General features: G+C 36.0%; 1 long non-coding RNA gene across 1 annotated transcript in view; it reads left to right on the forward strand.

The window, feature by feature from the left end:
* The window catches only part of LOC134739489 (uncharacterized), a 663655-nt gene that overhangs the window by 100226 nt on the left and 541914 nt on the right, over positions 1 to 21515 (forward strand). The gene's annotated exons all lie outside the window — the stretch shown is intronic.

Genomic DNA, 21515 nt, shown 5'->3' on the forward strand with positions numbered 1-21515 from the left:
CACCACCACCAGCTAATTTTTTATTTTTTATTTTTATTTTTGTAGAGAAAGCATCTTGCTATGTTGCACAGGTCCTAAACTGAGCAGAGATCAAACATCTTTGCTATATTGCACAGGTCCGAGACAGGAGGAATGCTTGAGGTCTTAAATTCCTGGCTTCAAGCAATCCTCCTGTCTTGGCCTCCCAAAATGGTGGGATTATAGGTGTGAGCCACCATACCCAGCCAATATTGTTCTTTAGCTTAGACTTGAAGACACGCTATAGCCATGTGGAGTGGAATCAATCTAGGTGGAGACAATTCAGTAATGCTGTGGTTTAGAAAGAAAAGGAGTGACATATTTAGAAAAGTATATTAAAAACGGAAAAGCAAATGCTCATTAGACTGAATTGGGAGAATTTCCTACCTGCGAAAAGCACTCAGTAGTTAGTAGTTACGAGTATGTATGTTTGGCCTTGGCAAAGATGCTCTTCCTTGGATGGGAGCTAGAGGTGATGCAGAGGCATGGCAGGGAGCAATGCATAAGGATTTCCTCATTGGTTACTTCCCAATTATCCTGTGTTTTTGATAAATAATCTACAGTAATGTCTCCCAAACTTTTCAGCCTGGGGCAAATCTAGAACATTCAGAGAAAGGATAAGAAAAGGAGAAAGGATCCACCTACCTCACAGCAACCTTTTCTCATTGTAAATATTTGCATGTATGGGCTCAACCACAAGCCCAGCCTCTCTTCCATGGTGTATATTATTGGTCACAGGCAGCCATATGAATGTATCAGCTGTTATATCTCTTTTCTCATTGTAATTAAAATACTATGTGTTTCCTTATCAAAACTGGAAAGCTAAGATCTTTGGACAATGAGTGCTGTTACTGAAAAACAAGGTAACTTGGGGGAAATATTTCACAAATATTTCATGATGGAAATGTATTATGTTTCATGATTCTATAAGAATAGATGTAAATCTCATAATGCAAGCTAAGAAGAGAAAAATGTTACCATGGCATACTAATTTAGATAATAATTAATAAGAATGTTGAGTTTCAATCTAATTTTTAATTTAATATATTAATCTATTGGTATAAATCTTATGATAGCTGGTCTAAAAGTGAATGTCTGGTCCTTGAATTTTCAGGTTTTTTTTTTTTTGGTTAATTTTTTTGACTTTTTCCTACTGGTATTTTTTTACTTAAATTTGAAATTTACGAATCTCTTGGTCCCCATAGAATTCATTAACTCTGTATCTAGAGTAAAAAAGAGCCAGTTTAGCAGTAGCAGTGTTTGGTGATTCTCATTTTGTGCACAAATGTCTAATCAACACCTGCAGTCTGGGTATGCATTAGTTAGTTTACTCTGCATGCTGCTGAGGACGGTAACCTGACGATGCTTCTGATAGACTAAACATTTGCAAATGAGCCCTCCAGTGCCTAAGTTATCCATGCAGTATAAAGCAAGTAGGGCTGGTTTGAAGTACTTTGCCTTTCTTTATTTATTATGACAAATAGGTTGGTATGATTTAATCACACCAGTAGCTCATGCATCTTTTATTTAAGATGCTACCTATTTATGTGATTGAGAGAAAAAGCAGCAGAATGGCACAATTTAAGTTAACTGGCACTTTCTATGCATTTTCAACTGTGTTTTTTTACATAATGGGAATGATACTTTTCATTTATTTGAAGAATTTTATAAATTGCTTGTTAAAACATGGATTTATTTATTAATTTGGTATTTTAAAATAATAAATTATATAATAATAATACAGCAATAGTTTTTTTATACCATAAATAAGTAACGCATATTCATAGCTCTTAGTATTACATGTAAGAATCACTTGCAGTGTTAGATAACACATATTGGCTTAAACTATTAAAAATATATACATATTCTATCATAAAACAAAATATATTTCATATGCTTTGTTCTGAAAAATGAGCTTCAGAATGTGAATAATTAACTCTGAAATTCAGTATATACTCCATAACGACACAAATTTATATATATTCAGTTTCAAATACAGAGTAGATGCCAAATTGTTTTACCAGAAAAGTGAGCAGTGCATTTTTTTTCCAAGAGTAAAGGGCACAGTTCAAAATAAAATTTTTCTGGCTGCAACTAGCATTTTTATTTTTCTTCCCAGTGATTGGAATCAGCTCTCCATGGAGCAACAGGAATTGTGTCTGCTCTTTGCAGATGGGGCTGGAGCAAGCTCAAAGACCAAGTTTCCGAGAGTCAGCCATAGACAAGCAAAAATAACCTGTCTAAACTTTAGATTCTAAATCCAGACTGGGTAATTCACTGTTTTATAGTAATTAATTTAGAAGAAATATAATTTAGTTGAAGTTAAGATTTTGCAGTGAACCGGAAATTCTCCCCAGGATCTAAAGATAAGAGATGATGTGTTTGCATTGCAAGGTCAAAAAAGACTGTCTTTGCTGATGAGAGAAACTCAGCAGATACCTATAATTGATTACTATGCCTGCCTTATCAACGGCAAGTGCCTGCTGGAATCTGGGCACTTCTTAAACACAGGATTCAGAGTTGCTGTACCATGGCAGTTCTCAGTATTCATGGAGTAACTAATTTTAGAGTCGTCACTTGAAGGAAGGGCGCGTGACATGGACAGCTCCCATGCAAAGTTCTAATCACATAGAAAGGTTACGTGCTATGTGATACCCACAGGCTGTCTGCCAGACCAGTGGCTTAGAAATTTGCCTATGCTGACATATACTTTTTCCCACCCCTTTCCTTATCTACCATGCCTGCAATGAGGTCTTGACTATATCTAAACCCAGAAACAGTATTAAATTTGCTAGCAAACTTAGTTCAAGATTATAGGGGAAAAAAAATCAATTAATGTTGAAAACACATTAAAAAAACAAACTACGTGAAAAGTGTGTCTGTAGTTATTAATAGCTCACGGAATCTCAGTTTTGGTTGACTTAGTACAAGCTGCATAAATACATGACAAGGGCATTGGAAATAAAGTTGTCGGAGGAATGTCTCTAGAATTGTGGAAGCCGCAGACAGTGGAAGCCTCCATCCAATCCAGGCGGGTGTATCATTTGTTTACATTTGCAAGCCTCTTCTGAGATTGGCCTGGATCTTCCAACAGCAAGATCCCATGTTGCTTCTCCTTTAAAACCCAGCTCAGGCATCCATCATCCCTCCTGGTAACTGTCTCTGGCCCCCCGGTTATAGTGTGAATATCCTTCCCATCATAAGCAGTATGCGTCCCTATAGTTAGCCTTCATGTTGGAATTATTCTTGGAGAGTCTCTCTTCACTGCCACACTTCTCATGGACACAGGATTCGTCCTTGTGTTCCCAAAGCCTAGCACAGTGCCTTTCCCTTAGCAGGCATTCACTAATGGGTGTTGAATGACCTGTCATCTCAGACATAGCCACTCTGGATCCCCTACTGGTTACTCACACAGATCTGTTCAACTCTTTCCTTCAACCGTTTGGATGGGCTTTTGTACAACAAACCCCCATGACACAGGTTTACCTATGTAACAAACCTGCACATGTACCCTGAACTTAAAAGTTAAAAAACAAAGCAAAAAATAGGTGGTTTTGGCCAACCCCGATCATTCATGCTCAATGGACACCTATAGAGAGATAGGGACTTGAAAGTTTAATACACATATTTGTTTTTTCTATCTTTTTGTCACTAAATTATTATTATACATATTATTTTTGTTATTGTCATTAGCTACTCAGTGGTTGCCTACATTTTTAACTCTATAATATCCTCATCCCCCAAATCTTCTTAAATTTGTTTCAGTAATAACAGCACTAAGTAGTTAGGGTTTCTTATGCATCTCTATGTTGATACGATGATTTTTGACCTTCCCTAATTCCACAGGAAGGGCACTAGTTTAACCAAGCTCATCAGGGAAACTTTCTGCAGTAAGCAAAATCTCACCACTCTGTCATCTATAGATCTCCTCTTACACAATTGTATGGCATAAAGATTATATCTTATTTCGGTCACCTTAAAAGTAGTATTTATAATCTATCCCATTGCAGAGAGGCCTTGATTTTTTAAAGAAAAAAGTCTAAAGGTACAGAAAATTAGAATAATTACCAGTAAATGGTCCACACAAAGTGAAATATACCAAGGCAAACATGCATTTACTATATCCTCATACCTATATTGTTTTTAATGTAGTTGTGAGTTGTGACCCAGTAGTGGGTTGTAAAATCAGTTCACTAAGTTAAAACCAGTATTTTTTAAAAATCATGTTGAATGCAACAGAAAAGATCAGAGTTTATAACATATAGTAAGAATAAATATTACTTTCTAAAACTTTTTCCGTGTGTGTTTAAATGTATATGTGTAATGTACATTTTTACTGTGGATCATGATAAAATGAATATAAATGAAACACAGCAATATAAATGTATTCCGAATATGGAATTGGTGATTCACAGGGTCTGAGCCTACAGAGTTTCTTAGATAAGACCAAATTGTTTTCCCAATTTGTTTTTTAAAAATTAGCGTATCCATGAGCGGTTTACAAGTTCCCATTGTGCCACATCTTCAGCAGCAGTTGTTACGGAAGACTTTCAAATTTTTGTCTAATATGGTGAATAAAAAATGGCATGTCATGTGATTTTAACATACATACCTCGACTACCAATGATGTTCATCTAGTATTTAAGAGCATTATGGATTCTTCTTTTGAGAAGTAACTTTTCATATTATTTCTCCATTTTTCTTTTTGAGTTTTTTTTTTTTTTGCTTTTGTAAGTCATATATATATATATATATATATATATATAAAATATATTCTATGGTTGTGTGTTTTTATATTAAGGTATATTTTTCCAAACTATAGATAAGCTTTTCACTTTATTTCTGCTACATTTTGTTTAACAGAGTTGTTAATTTTCATGTAGTCAAATTGGTCACTTCTTTCCTTTATTGGTTGGTGAATTTTGGTTTATATTGAAGAATTCTTTCCCTACCCTAAGTCATAAAGCCATCATTATACATTTTCTCCCATTTTATTTTTGTAGTTTTGCCATTTAGAGTTAAGTCTTCATTTCACCTGAAATTGATTTTGGTATATGGTGCGAGGTAAGGATCTAATTTCACGTTTTCTAAAGAGGTAGTCAAATTGTCCAAGCATCTTTTATGAAACAACTTATCATTTCCTCTTTGATCCATAATCAGTAATCTAATGCCACTCCGTACTTGTTAGTGTGTTCTGGGGCTTTTGATTCTGTTCTAGTTTATTATTTTTGAACTCTTATCACATCATTTTAATTGCTATAATTTCCCTTGTTTTGAATAAGTCTTGATGTCTCATGTACACTTTTTTTTCTTCAAAAATGTCTCAGATATTTTTGGGCCTTTGCTCTTCTATGAATTTTAAAAGAAGCTTACCAAGTTTCAAAAAAGTTCACTGAAGACTTTTGTTAAAGGAATCTCTAAATACTGCATATATTGTTGCTATTTTAAGTGTTACTTAAAAATTATATAATTTGTTTCCTGCTAGGCTATAGAAACATATATTACTTTTATATTTGTATTTATTCCTATACCCAGCCACTTTGTTATGCCTTCTTGTCTGTGCTCATATTTTGTCCAGCAGAGATTTAAGTTTTAGGGATTAACAATTATTTCATCAAACTCTATTTCTTGTTTTCTAATCCATATATTTAGTTTTGCTTCTTGACTTATTGCCCTGAGTATAATATTTAGTGCAAGCAACTTTATTACAGTCTTGACTTTAATGAGAATGCATTTAAACATTTTACAATTAAATACAATATTTGCTGTAGGGTTTTTATAGGTATCCTTTATCATCTTTAGTAGGGACTCTTCCAATTTTAGTTTTTTAAGCAGGTTTAATCATGAATAGTTATTGAATCTTATTGACTATCTTCTGCATTTATTGACATAATCATATATTTTCCCACCTTTAATCTATTTATATGGAATATAATATATTTTCCACATGTAAATATATTAATATATTTTTATATTTCTGTCTTTCTGGGAAAAAGCTAACTTGAGCATGATGTATTTTTTATTGTTGTAATAGTTTTGTTAATATTTTTCATTTAAAATGTTTACATTTATATTCAAGAGTGAGATTGTAATTTTAAGTGAAATCATCATAAACATTGATACCTGTATTGAGCTCATATTTTTTTGAAGTGCCATTTTAAGTGTGCTTACACTGAATATTCATTTGTTTCAGAAACGTATCAGCATTTGTATAATACAGTTGTTAAAACATAGACAGATTGATTTTGAATTCTTCACTTACTGATTCTACCACTTACTGATTCTATGTACTTGATATATTTACTTTCTTTCTCTTAGCCTCAATTACCTTATCTGAAATAAGGACTTCATAATTGTGCCTACTTTATGGGAATGTTTTATCATTCATATGAAGAGCTAACACAGTACTTGGAATATAGTTCACATTAAATAATGATGGCTACTTCTGTTATTTTAATTTTATTAAAGAAAATTATATTTTAATCATGTCAACAAATATTTTTATTTATAATGTAAATTTGTTAAATTTTGCTGTTCCTAATCCTTAACGGATCTGTTATTTTAAAGGGAACATTTAGAGTATTGCTACTTCTAAATTGCCATTCACACAGATTTTCATTTTCCACATTATGGAACAAAAGATAGTTGGGGTTTTTGTTTGTTAGTTTGTTTTTAATACTATTCATCCAAACTTCCAATCCTCCCCTTGAGAATATAATGATATCACTTGCTGAGTTCAAGAAGAGGTGGAGCTGTCCACCAATAGAAGCTACGTAGGGACAGCATGGTAGAACTCTAAGGGGCCTTTGAAGAAAGTGTCACCACCTGTGAACAATAGTCCACACGGTGCACATTGGATTTATCTAGCTTTCCTTCCTCAAAAAGGAAGGATATTCTGCAATCAACTATAGCAACTCTTTCCACTTTATAACACTTTCTTAACATTACTTAATTTAAAAACAATGTCCTTACAGAGAGGCTTACACTTTAGGTATGCAGTAAAAGTATATACAGAGCAGTAGGATTAGAGAATGAAAATTCGATAGCTAGACAGCATGGGTTCAAATCGCAGTCTACTGCCTTAGGTTAGTGATTGAGCCGAGGCCTTAATTTTCTCTTCTGGACATAGGATGATGGTTGTTCTTTAGGAGAAGAAATGAAATAATGTGCTGAGAATGCTAATCGATAGCCAGCACTATGTGTGTTACTAAAATTATTATCTTTATACTATCCTAGAAAAGGCTGTCTTTGGTTTAACTTTTGGATATTACCTAACAATATATTTTGAATATGCCTAAAATGCTCTACTTAATAGACATTTTTTCTTTAGTCAATTCAAATCTTTAGAAATGTAATTTTAATCCACATCTTATTGTTTAGTCTTAGTAAAGATACATATTATGCCTAAAGATCAAATTACTGGGTCATTATATATAGCAATCTTATCTCCAAATGAAACACTCTAAGCATTTTTAAATTTATTTTCCCTTATAGTAATCACAACTTTTTTCAGAAAAGATGATTTTTATGTAATGATTATACCACAATTTTCTTTCATAGAATCCATAAAATATCCCTAATATTTTCAATCTGATAAATACCTGCCAATTTAGAAATTTACACTCACAGTACCCAAATGAGTTATATTGTATCTTGCTAGAAGCCATGTATCTGTATCAGTGTCAAAATACTATGGACAACACAGTCATTATTCCAAGTCAAATTTTTATCCTTAAGCCCAAATATATATATATTTTCAAATAAATGCACTGCTTCAATCCCCAGTAAATATATTTTAGGGGAAATGAAAGTCAGTTCAATAATACCTATGGGCACCTAATACCCTTGCATAATCATTCTGACTTGGTTGAGAAGAGTTGTTGTATGGACATTACCTACCTTATAGGAATGCTGTGAGGATTAGAGAAATATCTGAAAAATGATTTGAGCTTCTTCAGGAAAGATGGTATTAATATGAGATGGTATTTTTATTTCAATGAGCAGGGGGTTGAAAGAGGATTACTTCCTGAAGTGGAAGGGAGGCCTGGTGGTGAAGAAATCAAATGCTCCACCTTAAATAAGATGGATTACAGTGATATCCAAGGGACATTCAGCTGGTTCAAACCTTAGTTGCAAGAAAGAGGAAGCAGCCTCTAATCCTCCAGCCAGTCAGCCTTGGTTTGCCTGAATAGATCCACTCTAGAGGAAAGTCGGTAGCGATGGAAAATGTTTGGGGTCAAGACAGTCAATAGCTGTTGAGCTCACATAGTTTATTCTCTCCATGTCACTCCAGATGTGATGCATTATAATTTATGTAAAACTGGGATGGAAGAGCACAGTAAACCATAGGATTAAGCTGGATATGTTTAAAGCAAATGTCAACAGGTAGGAACTATGCATCTGCACTACCACATCTCTGGATATAGGCACACAGACAATCTGGGCATTAAAAACCCAACAGAAACTGGTTGATTTTAGAGCAAATCTAGTCCCCCATCTCCTCCACCATCATGAAAGTTAAACAAATCAGCACTGCTTGGTTAGTATTCTGGGTAGTTAAGCATATAATAAAAGAGTAGACTTCTACATTCTTAATTGATTTTTTCTTTATTTGTTTGTTGTATTAGTCAGAGTTCTCCAATGAAACCAAACAAATAGGATATATATACACACACACACACATACATATATATACATATACATATATATATATATACACACACATATACATACACACACACACACACACACACACACACGGCCAGGGGAGACACAGAGAGATAGAGATTGATTTGAGAGATTTATTATGGGAATAGGTTCCATGTGATTATGGGGTCTGAGAAGTCCCACCACATGCCATCTGCAAACTGAAGAACGAGGGAAGCCAGTGGTGTAATTTAGTTCGGGGTTGGGAACTGGGGTAGGGGGTCAAAAGGCCTAAGAATGGGGAGCTCTGATGTCCCACGACAAGAGAGACGAATGACCCTGCTCAAGGAGAGAGGGAGCTCATGCCTGTAATCCCAGCATTTTGGGAAGCCGAGGCAGGTGGATCACGTGAGATCAGGAGTTCAAGGCTAGTCTGGCCAACATGGTGAAACCCCGTCTCTACTAAAAATACAAAAATTAATTAGTTGTGTATGGTAGCTGGCACCTGTAATCCCAGCTACTTGGGAGGCTGAGGCAGGAGGATCGCTTGAACCTGGGAGGCGGAGGTTGAGGTGAGCCAAGACCATTGCACTCCAGCCTGGGCAACAAGAGCAAAACTCGATCTCAAAAAAAAAAAAAAAAAAAAAAAACGGGGAAGAGAGAGAAAGAATTTTACTTCCTCAGCCTTTTAGTTCTGTTTAGACCCTCCGTGGATGGGGCCATGCCCATCACATTGGTGAGGGGGAATTTTCTTTACTCCTCTACTAATTCAAATGCTAACCTCTTCCAGAAATGCCCTGACAGAGCAGCTATGTGGGCATCCAGCAGCCCAGTCAGGGTGACACATAAAATTCACTGTCACAGTTGTTTTTCTCAGCAATCACAATCATTGTCATTTCACTGCTTTATTATATTTAATCATCGTGGGTTTTGCTGCAGAATATACTGTGATTTTTAATATCATTACTACAAAAAACACAGTCATGTGGATGATATTTATTCATAATTCATGATTCAAAGTGCAGTCTATATTGGAAAGTGAAGTAAAACCAATCTAGTTTGCATCAGGTACAACTATGAGATGGCTCTTAAAAAAATTCAAAATTGATGTTACCTGTTAATAGCAGACAAACTCCCAAAATCTTTATTCAGTGAAAGATGAGAATTGTAAAACCTTCAGAAAAATCTGAACTTCCTGAAATTGAATGCGGGAAGTACTATAGGTAAGGCATAAGTTAGAAAGCTTTGGCTCTGTGGAAGATTCAGAGCTGGCTGTGTGATGTTGGGAAATTCACTTAAACTCTCTGAACTTCCGTCATTGTCTTAGGGTGAGGCCTGGACCCCAATGTTTTTTAAATATCCAAAGTTAATTCCAATATGTAGGCAGGGAGAATAACCAGGATCTGTACAGGTCAGTCCTTCTCAAATTTCAATGTGAGTACAAAGCACTTGGGAATCTTGCTGGGCTGGGGCCTGAGATTTTCTGTTTGTGATGAGATCCCAGGTACTGCTGCTGCCACTGGCCTGTGGACCACACTCTGAGTAGCAAAGACACAGGTGATAGTTTGGAGGGTGGCTAACGCTTGTAGGCAAATCTATTCATTCAATCAGGCTACTCTTCATGTTCAGTACACTCCTTACCTGGAATCCAGCATCTCTCTCTTCTAGAAAGATCAGAGCTATTTCTAGTGGAGCCAGCTGTTCTATTTTAGGTTTCCACCAGAAAGACTCAGGAATAATAAATTTGCACACCTTTGGTTGGTATCTGTTGTGAGCATTTAGGAAAAAAAAAATGTTGTAAAGAGTTGTCATAAATCTATTATATTTCTATTTCTAAAATATCACCCTATAAATTTTTTTAAGCAACACATTCTCACAGTTTTCTCCTCAGGTACTTAACACTTAATATCAAATCAAAATGTACTGTTACACTTCATCTTTCCCTTGAAGTTTAAAACATTCCTGTAGCACCAAGTCATTAACAAAAGGATGGATTCTAATGTATTTCCAATGGAATATTAAAATTAGTCATTTGTTTCCTTTCTTAACGACTTCTGTAATTATGTATTATTTATAGAAAATTTGTAAGATGTTAGATAAGTGAAATTCTATCTTACTATGATAAATCATTGATTAAACCTCCACATTATTTTTACAGGAAGTCAAAGCAAATAAATGTAGCACAATTTTTTCTATTTCAACTCTATTTTTCTTTACAATTGAATGAGTAAGTTTAAAAGCACATGCCAGAATTGCCCCCAAAATATGTTGTAATTCCATTTCAATGTGACAGTATATTTCAGAAGAAACAGTTTCTCAGGTGATCTGGGATAGGTTACAATGCTAATCTCACAGCTGTCTCTGTAACTCTCAGTACTCATAAATCATGTGGTCTGTAATAAGAGAAGTAAGTTTGAGAGGTTAGAAATCTTCAGAAAATTGTGACAGGGGTGATAGATGATATGAAATGACTACATTCTAAAGATGTTATATAAAGGGGAATGTGTTGCATTTGAGATAAGTGCCTCCTGGATTTTTTTTGAGGCAGAAGAATATTAGCAATGGAATACATGGCATTCTTCAGCAACATTACTTGATAAATTTTAAGCATTTCTATATCAAAGAGTTTTATACATAATCAAGCTTCATCTGCGTTTTCAGGCAGTCTTACTGGCCATTCTGATTATTTTGGAGGTTTCTGAAGATATCTTATGTTCTTAAGTGTACCTTGTGGAGTTGTTGAAAATATTCAGTTTCTTTTCTAAGTCTAAATTCATTAAACAATCTGAAAAGCATTTCACATACAGTGTAGGAAACAGAAACCCTGAAAAAATAACCATGGGACTAGACTGTTTTTTATTCTTGTGCTGGACTGTGAGGGCATTAGAATTTATCACAGTGAGCAAATAAACTTTGAATACCATTATCTAAAAACAAAGAAGTTGAGGTCTTTATAAATGCTTGTAGCCAGAACACTGTAGCATTATTTCAATTTTTGCACTATTTCAACTTTTGCATTATTTTAACTTTTGAAATGGCTAATTTAAATTTAAGTAGAAAATAGTCTAATTCTTTAAATAATATGTAATAATTTTGACTCGGTTAATAGCTCAGCACTTTTCCATGTCACTATGAAGAGAATATCTTTTTACTCTCGGTATTGTATCTCGAGTTCCTCTGAACAACCTGTAGATAGATAAGGAGAGTAAGCATAGAACTAGGAAAGAATTCTCTGAGGAACTCATGTTATGAATATATTTTTATTTATGCTCAATATTTTACTTTATGATATAATAAAGCACTTGTATATTGCTAATGGTTTAATCAATCTTTATGTTCTTTTGAAATGCCTGCATATGTCAGTAACATTTACCAGTGATTTTTAAAAAATTCATATCACTCTGAATTGTCAAACCTAAGTTCTATAACAAATATACATGCTTAAAACATATTGTATTCAGAATGACCTTTTCTCATTTTGCTTGAATCCTTAAAATAATTGTTCTTGATTGCTATTCAAAACATATAAGTGCACTGTCTTTCCGTAACAGGAAACATATATCAAATTGTACATATTTTTATGATCATGATGTATTCGAATGTATGTACTAAGAAATTATGCTGTAATGATTGGCTGCTTTTTGCTCTTCAAATAGTATTTTAAATTTTGGGAATAGACTTAGATTTATGGAAAAGTTGCAAAGATAATACAGAAAATTCCCATACACCCCATACCGAGTTTCCCCTATTATTGGCATTTTTCATTAGTGTGGTTCATTGGCCACATTAATGCCCAATATGATACATTATTATTAACTAGAGTCCATACTTTATTCAGACTTTTCTGGTTTTTAATCTGATGCCCTGTTTCTGTCCCAAGGCATTAGGTTAAAACCCAGAAAATCTGAATAAAGTATGAACTGTAGTTAAAAATAATGTATGATCTTGGGCATCCTGCCCATCCACAATATCACGCCCTACAGCTAGTTGTCAGGTCTCCTCAGGTACCTCTTGGCTCTGAGTTTCTCAGACTTTCCTGGTTTTGATGACCTTCACAGTTTTGAAGAGTATTAGTCAGGTATTTTGCAGAATGCCCTTCAGGAGGGGTTTGTTTGATGTTTTTCTCATGATTAGACCGCGGTTATGAGTTTGTGTGAAGAAGATCGCAGAGATAAAGTGCCGTTCTCATCACATCACATCAAGGGTATATACTATCAGCATGACTTATCACCATTGACGTTAACCTTGATCATCTGACTTCAGGTAGTGTTTGTCAGGCTTTTCCACCGCAAAGTTAAAGAAAATCTCTATGTACAACCCTCACTTAAGGAGTGGGGTGTTATTCTCCACCTCCTTGAGGGGCAGAGTAACTATGTAAATTACTTGCCATTCTGCACAGGAGATTTGTCAATTTTCCCCCATTTATTATTTATTCAATCATTTATTAAGACCAGTTTGTACTAATGGACACGTATTTTATACTTTGGGTTATAATCCAATGCTACTTTATTTTGTTGCTCAAATTGTTCTAGCTTTGGGCCTTAGGGGCTCTTTCAGGAGGCTCCTGTGTCTCTTTGACATACTTGATTGAGCTACTTTTAAGCACAGAAGAGAAATAATGTGTATCTGCAGATTTTGAGACATTTGGATCTCCAAATATTTGGAAGCTAATTTTCCTAAGAAAGTGAATGGCACAGTGAAAAAAAAATCCAGTTTGTTATGTTATTGTGCACGATGCTAGTGATCTGAACTTGAATACATTATTTAAATTTTGTGAGTCCCAGTTTCTTTGTTAAGGTGAGAATACTTTTAATCTGAACTACATAAATTGCCAATATTCTACAACTTTCAACCTACAAGCAATAACTTCACACAGTCCAAACTTAGAGGTACCCAGTGCATGGGACTGTTGTAAAAATGAAATGAAACCTCACATGCAAAGTCCTTCCTGTTTATACAGCTATTAATGTTCCTTACAGCCACCCTACCCATTAGAAAAGGCCACGTTAGGCCTTGACCATTGACCTCAATAACCCATACCAGAGATAAACTGCTCTTAGTCACTCCAGGCCCCAGAAGAGGCTAGGAAATCTAAAACACTAAAACCCACGTTTCTGCTCAAATGTCTAAATCAGAAGATTTGGGTAATAAATTATTTGATATTGGGTCTTATTTTTAACTGTCTTCCGAATCCAAATCTTTCGAAAAATAAAATCCCATGAACTGATATTGCATCAGATACTGAAAACAAACTGATACCAGTTTCCTTAATACATTGAAAGTTCCCATTCTTAAGTTGAAAACAAGCCACTGAAATAATTATATTCCCTCAATATAATGAGATACATTAGATGAAGTGACCCCAACCCATTATACTGAATGGAGGTTCTTTAAATGCTGCAAAGCACCTGGTTGCCCAACTCAAGTGGAACAAGTGAGATTACTTCCCTGCTTCAAATTAGATGTGCTGTTTCCAGCATTTCAAAGTTTATACTCTGTGGCAATGACCACAAATGTGTTATATTCTTTATGAGACCGAAGGATGGAAGACGTTTTATACTTTGTATTTATTTATGTCATGAAGATCTGGGTGTCAAACTATAGAGTTTTCGCCTTTTAGTGGTGTTAAGGCTTTCAAAGAAATTTAAAACAATGTATAGATCGTATGATTTATTTTATGACATAAATCAGAATAATTGGCCATCATAAGAAAGAGATAGACTTTTGTGGGTATTTTGTATCCATGGTGTATATATTTTTTATCTTAGACCGGAATAGATTTTGTCAAAGAAAGCCTGGCCTGAATATTAAAAGCTAAGTCTTGATCTTGCCTATGACAATGTTTTTTTCCCAGTCGTTAAAGCTTTTTATTCCTTTCTTCTCCCCTCCACCTTGTGTTGACCTTCTGAAAAGGTTGGATATAAGAAGATGCAAAACAAATGAGCATATTATTTTTAATAAAAGAAAAATTTGCTTATGAATATTAAAATATGTATTTTTACAGAATGCAGCATTAACCAGTATTGAAAAATAATTTAAGAAATGGTAAAAAAAAAAATTAAAAAGTCTCGTGTATGCTTTATGGCCGTCTCTCACCCCACGTGCCTTGCAGATGTGGCAGCTAACTGTGTGGCTTTGTTCTATTGACATGAGATCAATAGGCGTTCCAAATATCCCCTGCCCCTGCAATTTCCACTGAAATTTTGCTATTAGAGAATCAATCTTCAGGATGAGAGTATCATGTTTCTATGAATCCCTATTAAATTGCAATTACACCTAGAGTGTTAACTTGTTGAGCTGTAGTCACTTTTACTATCATCAGCCAAGGTGTTAATCTTAGCAGGTTTATTTTGTTTCCTTCCAAGTCTCATAGTAGAAAGCAGATCCTCATCACCCTATTCGCCCTTTGGCCATCACTGTGTTGCTTTTCTTCTATTCACAAGCTGAGTTTCTAGTGTGTGTAATTAGCATACAGTGTCTCCGAAGTTCTCTCCTCCTATTAGCTTCTCAATGTCTTTCCTTTTAGCTTCTGTGAAGCCAAAAAGTTATTTCCCCAGGATGACTTCCTATTGCTTTGTCCAGTAGCATATTTTCAGTTCACATCCTACATAAAATCTTCTGGGCCGCTTGGTTTTTTGCTTGAAATCCTTTCCTCTCTTTGCTTCGTGAAATCTCTCTCTACCTATTTCTCTGTCTTCATTATTGAATTGTCCTCAGTTTTTGTTATAGTTAATTTTATGCATCAACTTGGTTGGGCCATAGTACTTGGTGTTTGCTGAAACATGCTTCTAGATGTTTCTAAGAAGGTTTTTCTAAAAAATAATGCAAAAGCAAATTACTGACCATAATGTGGGTGGGCCTCATCCAATCAGTTAAAACCCTTAGTCAAAAGAGGCCTCATCTCTCCCGAGGGGAAGAGAATTCTTCCAGGAGACTGCATTTGGACTCCAAAATCAACTCTTCTCTGGGTCTGCAGCTAGACTATTCTGTAGATTTTGGACTAGCCAGCCTTCTAAAATCACATGATCTAATTCCTTAAAGTAAACCTCTCTCTCTCTCTCTCTCTCTGTGTGTGTGTGTGTGTGTGTGTGTCTGCGTGTGTGTATAGACATATGTATATATACAGTTATGTGCCACATAATGATTTTTTAGTCAATGACAGACTACATAGATGACGGTGGTCCCATAAGATGATAATAAAGCTGAGAAGCTCCTGTTGCCTGGTGATGTCTGAGGCATCTTAACAGGATAGGGCAACACACTACTCACATGTTTGTGGTGATGCTTCTATAAACAAACCTACTTCATTGCCAGTCATAGAAGTATACCACATACAATTATGTACACTAAGTAATACTTGATCATGATAATAATGGATTATGTTACTGGCTTATGTATTTACTATACTTTACTTTTTATTGTTATTTTAGAGTGTACACTTTCTACTTATTAAAAACATAGTTAACTGTAAACCAGCCTCAGGTAGGTCCTTCGGGAGGTATCTAGAAGGCGGCATTGGTACCCGAGGAGATGAAAGCTCCATGCTTGTTGTTGCTCTGAAAACCTTCTAGAGGGACAAGTTGTGGAGGTGGAAGAGAGTGGTATTGATGATTGTGGCCATGTCTAGGACTAGGCTAATGTGTGTGTTTGTGTCTTCATTTTTAACAAAGAAATTTTAAAGGTAAAAAATAATATAAAAAATTTTAATAATTAAAAAAAGCTTATAGAATAAGTATATAAAGAAACAGGGCTGGGCGCAGTGGCTCACACTTATAATCCCAAAAGTTTGGGAGGCTAAGGTAAGAGGATTGTGTGAGGCCAGGGGTTCAAGACCAGCCTGGGCAATGTAATGAGATCCTGTCTCTACAAAATAAAATCATTTAAGTATCTGAATGTGGTGGTGCACACAGAGAGTAGTCCCAGCTACTTGGGAGACTGAGGCAGGAAGATTGCTTCAGCCCAGGAATTTAAGGCTGCAGTGAGCTGTGATTGTGCCATTGTACTCTAACCTCAGTGACAGAGCAAGACCTCAGTCTCAAAAACAAAACAAAACAAAACAAAAAAGGAAAAGAAAAGAATAAAAATTATTTTTTGTACAGCTATACAATGCGTTGTGTCAAAAAGGTCAAAAAATTCAAAAAATTAAAGTGTATAAAGTAAAAAATTACAGTAAGTTAAGATTAATTTATTATTGAAGAAACAAAATTTTTGTTATAGATTCAGTGGAGCCTAAGTGTACGGTGTCTCTAAAGTCTACAGTAATGTACAGTAATGCCCTAGGCCATTCACCAAGTTCATTGACCACTCACTTGCTGACTCACCGAGAGCAGCTTCCAGTCCTGCAACTCCATTAAGGGTAAATGCCTGTAAAGATACTGTAAAATTTGTTATATTTTATGCTGTATTTTTACTGTATCCTTTCTATATTTAGATACACAAGCACTTACTATTGTGCAACAATTGCCTATAGGATCAGTTGAGTCACATGCTATACAGGCTTTTAGCCTAGGAGCAATAGAGCCTACCATATAGCCTAGGTGTATAGTAGGCTATACCATCTAGGTTTGTGTAAGTACATTCTAAGATGCTCTCATGACAAAATCGCCTAAGGACTTATTTCTCAGAATGTATCCCTGCCAGTAAGGGACACATGACTGTATGTGTCTGTGTATACACAGCCTGTTGGATCTGTTTCTCTGGGGAACCCTAACTTATACAGTTATGTTTCCCAAATCCCTCTTCTTTGACCATCCCTTAAATAAGTCGACCTCCTAGTCCTCTGTCTTTTGCTCTCTGACTCCGATCATCTCACTGTACATAAATGCACTGGCAGAATTTCAGTCTTTTCCAAGCACAAGTTACCAGCCCAGAATTCAGACTTGGAATTCCAAAGTCATATTCCCAGTCTCCCATCTGACAGCACCACGGAGCTATCCCACAGGAAGTTTGAAGTCTGTGTGTACAGGAACCGACTTATGCTTCTCCTTCTCAGCTTATACGCTCTCATAAAAAACGTCATCCCTATTAACAAAGCAATGATCAGCCTAGACCAGAAATCAGGTTAAGCCTCGGATCGTCTGAATATCTGCCCTTTCCCAAGGTTTCACATCCACTCCCACACTGCATGCCCTCCCCTGGCACTGCAAACCAGTCCCCCAGTACTCTTGCAGGTGTGCTGAAACTCTATTCCTTTTCCTCAATGTTCACCTTAGAGTCTTATTTCAAGCTCTCACTGCACATGAACTAAATCAAAATACAATCTCAAGCTTGTCTTCCCATCAGATCTTATCTTCTTACTTCCACTATGCTTAAAAATTTGGAATGACTTCCAATTCACTGAATTTGCCTTATTCTTTTATGCTACTGTAACCTTATACATATTCTTCATTGTTCCTAGAATTCCTTTCTCCACTCTCTGTTAGAAAATGACTTACCATTCTTTAAGATGCTGCTTAAATAGCACTCCTTTTAGGAAGCCCTGATATATCCACCTTTCCAATTCTTCAACTGATGACCTTGCATTTAATGTTATTACTGTACCCTTCTGCCTAAATCTAATGTTGCTATGATTTCTACTTTAAAAGTTTTCTGTCTGTATCTCTAGTGCACTGTGAGAGCTTTAAGAAGAGAAATTGAGTTTTATTCATCACTTTATCCCTATGTTTAAGAGGCAAGATATCCACAGGAAGAAGCAGCAAAAATTTGAGTGCATGAGTGAACCTGGAAGAAAAAATTAAAAAATTATATGAGAAGTTTAACCCTACAATAACGAAGTGGATTTGAAACTATTTTCATGTGTTTTGTAAACTGCATTCCCTGACCAGAATTCAGTAATATTAGAAATTTATTTTTATAAAAAGAAAAGAAAAAGCCTTAAAAGTTAGAGATTTTAAAATCCTTCCTGAATTTTTGGATTAAAAAAAGCCAGAATTACAATTAAACTACTTATAAAATAGACCAAAAAAGCAAGATATCCAATATACCCTGTGTTAGCTAACAGCACACATGAGTGTGTATGCAAGTATATATATATGTGGGTGTGTAAGTAGGAGGCACAAATCTAATTCAGCTGTTTATATGGTCTGGCTGTGTCCCCACCCAAATCTCATCTTGAATTGTAGTTCCCACGATCCCCACACATCATGGGAAGGATCAGGTAAAGAAAATTGAATCATGGGGATGGTTTCCCCCATCCTATTCTCATAGTGAGTTAGTTCTCAGGAGATCTGATGGTTTTACAAGGGGCTTCCCCCTTCTCTGGGCACTCATTCATCTCCTTCCTGCCATCATATGAAGAAGGACATGTTTGCTTCCCGTTCTGCCATAATTGTAATTTTTCTGAGGCCTCCCCAGCCCTGTGGAGCTGTGAGTCAATTAAAACTCTTTCCTTTATAAATTACCCCATCTTGGGTATGTCTTTATTAGCATCATGAGAACAAACTAATACAGCTGTACAAGGATAAATATAATTTTTTTCCACGTAACTACATTTTGTGCTGCTATTCTGTTACTTTGCAATGCAGCATAATCAAAGCCAATTCAGAATGCTTTTAATAAATTCAACATCTCTCCCTACAACCACCCCTCCTTAACCCTGGGATTGCATGTAAATGTTGGAGGAAGGACTGTATTATTGTCATCCTCAACAATACTGTGATTGTCATAATAGCTAACGTGGTGCATTTTGTTTAAAAGTGCCTGATGTGTATTAATTCATTTAATCCCCATAAATGCCCAAAACAGGAAGTGCTGTTATTATTGCCATTTTAAAGATGAAAAAGCAGAGCACAGAAGTTAAGCAGTTTCCTAAAGTTCAAACAGCTAGTCAATTGTGAAGCAGGCATTTTGCTCCAGAGCCAACGCTTTTAGTGGCAAGACAGGGAGGACAGGGCATCTTATCCTGGGCTCTACTCATGGGCACACGCTGGCCACCCCCATTTCCTCGTGTGTGTTTCAGTATTGGCTGTGTATTCACCATACCAATAAAGGATGCTTGTTTAATTGTTTAGTTCTAAACAGGCAGTTAACTTCTCTGGGCTCAAATTTCAAACCGTGCTTCTTTATTCAGTCTGGTCCCCTGTGAATCTTCCCTGTGCTTGTACTTGTAGAGTTTGGTGATCATTCAAGCATTTGGGCAGTTTACCTTCAAAGTTTGTGATTCACACTCTCAGTGGATTCCTTGCGTTTGGAAAATCCTCTTAAGTTTCCACTTCTCCAACTTCCAACTCTGTCTTCTGTTACCTCAGTCCAAGAAACCTGGTTTTCTGCCACCTGAGCTGTGCACAGATTAGGGAAAGCCTTTCATTTAAAAAGCAGCAAACTCACAAAATTTCTCCCAGTGAAACAAAGTATTTCAGAGATAAATGTCTCTCTGGTGTAAATCTGCCTCCTGCACCCCTCACCAAGCCCCCCAAGTCTTCCCTGCAAACATGGCGTTTAGGGGGCTGCCTGGGGTTTGGGCAGAGTTTATAGTTCAGGTTTAGGGATCTGTTCTTTTTTTCCTCACACTTCTAGAATCTCCCCCTTAAACTTCCAACTTCTTTTCCAACACTGCATTCTCTCTGTCATCTTTAAGCAGTTAAGAAAGGCTACATTTGGAAGCATGCTTGGTCAAGAAAAATAGAAAGTCACAATCCTTAACCTTTCCATAACAGCTTTTCAAGGGGGTGAAAAGCTTCGTTGACTTCAGCCTGGCTTTAGATACTTTTCAGCTAGTTTTCCATTCCTGAACTCTCTTTACCGTGATCTCAAGCCAAGGGACTAAGCCTGTATGTGGTTTTCTACCCAATAATCCTGGGGATTGGAAGTGTGCTTTGGCAAGAACAGTTTAAACTCCCAATTCTTACCTCTTCCAGTTGCAGTTTTTCAACAATCCATCCACTTCTGCATGCTTTCCAGGACCTTTCAATAGCAGTTGAAATGTTATCCAAATTTCCTAGTGTGATATGTGAAAGGGTTTGCCTCACCACTTTACTCTCTGCCATTACTGGAAGTTCCCCAAGTGTATTTTTATATTAATAAAAAGTTACGATCAGCAAAATAATAAAATAATTATGAACTACTATGTTTTTGAAGTGAGGAAGTATGAAGACTTTGTTATTTTACCTTATTTTATCTTCAGATGGGCTCTCTTTCCTCCGGCCAAATGCCATGAGGTGGAATCCAGGTGTGTATTTACAGTACAACCATATGCCTTATAGTTAGGGTGAATATAGTTCCCAGTTTGCCAGGACAGTCTTCATACATGCCTGTTATCCTAGCATATCCTGATATAATTATTAATAGCTTACCTTTTCACTCTCAGAAAAGTCTTCCTAAACTTTATAGTTTATAAAATGCATAAACTTTATGAGGATGGGGGTCACGTTGGATTAGGGCCCACCTTAATGACCTCATTTTAACTTCATCACCTCATTAAATACACTATTGCCAAGTATGGTTACGTTCTGAGGTTCTGGGGGTTAGAACTTCAACAAAGGAAATTGGAGGGGACACAGTTCAGTCCAGAATAGTCATAAATAGCAGTGCTATGAGTAGCGTCACAGATACTATTAATATCAGAGTGGTAATATTGGCACAACACGGCAGTGTTGATGAAAAGTAGCATTTGGTTTAATTCCCAATTATTGAGAGGCTTCTAGATGCCAGGTCTTGTTAGCAGGCTCCCTTAACAGTAAACTTTCTCTGCATTTGTCAAGTTGATGCAAGCCATGCTTGGCACACAGCAGTCTTGACCTTGTAATTCACACCACACTCTTCCTTCTGCCAACTCACCTTTCACTTTCTTGATCCCAGTGTTCGTGGATGTGATCTGTGAATGAACAGCATCCCAAACCACCTGGAGGGCTCAG

The sequence above is a fragment of the Pongo pygmaeus genome, chromosome 3 (assembly GCF_028885625.2).
Source record: "Pongo pygmaeus isolate AG05252 chromosome 3, NHGRI_mPonPyg2-v2.0_pri, whole genome shotgun sequence".
Classification (NCBI taxonomy): Eukaryota; Metazoa; Chordata; class Mammalia; order Primates; family Hominidae; genus Pongo; species Pongo pygmaeus.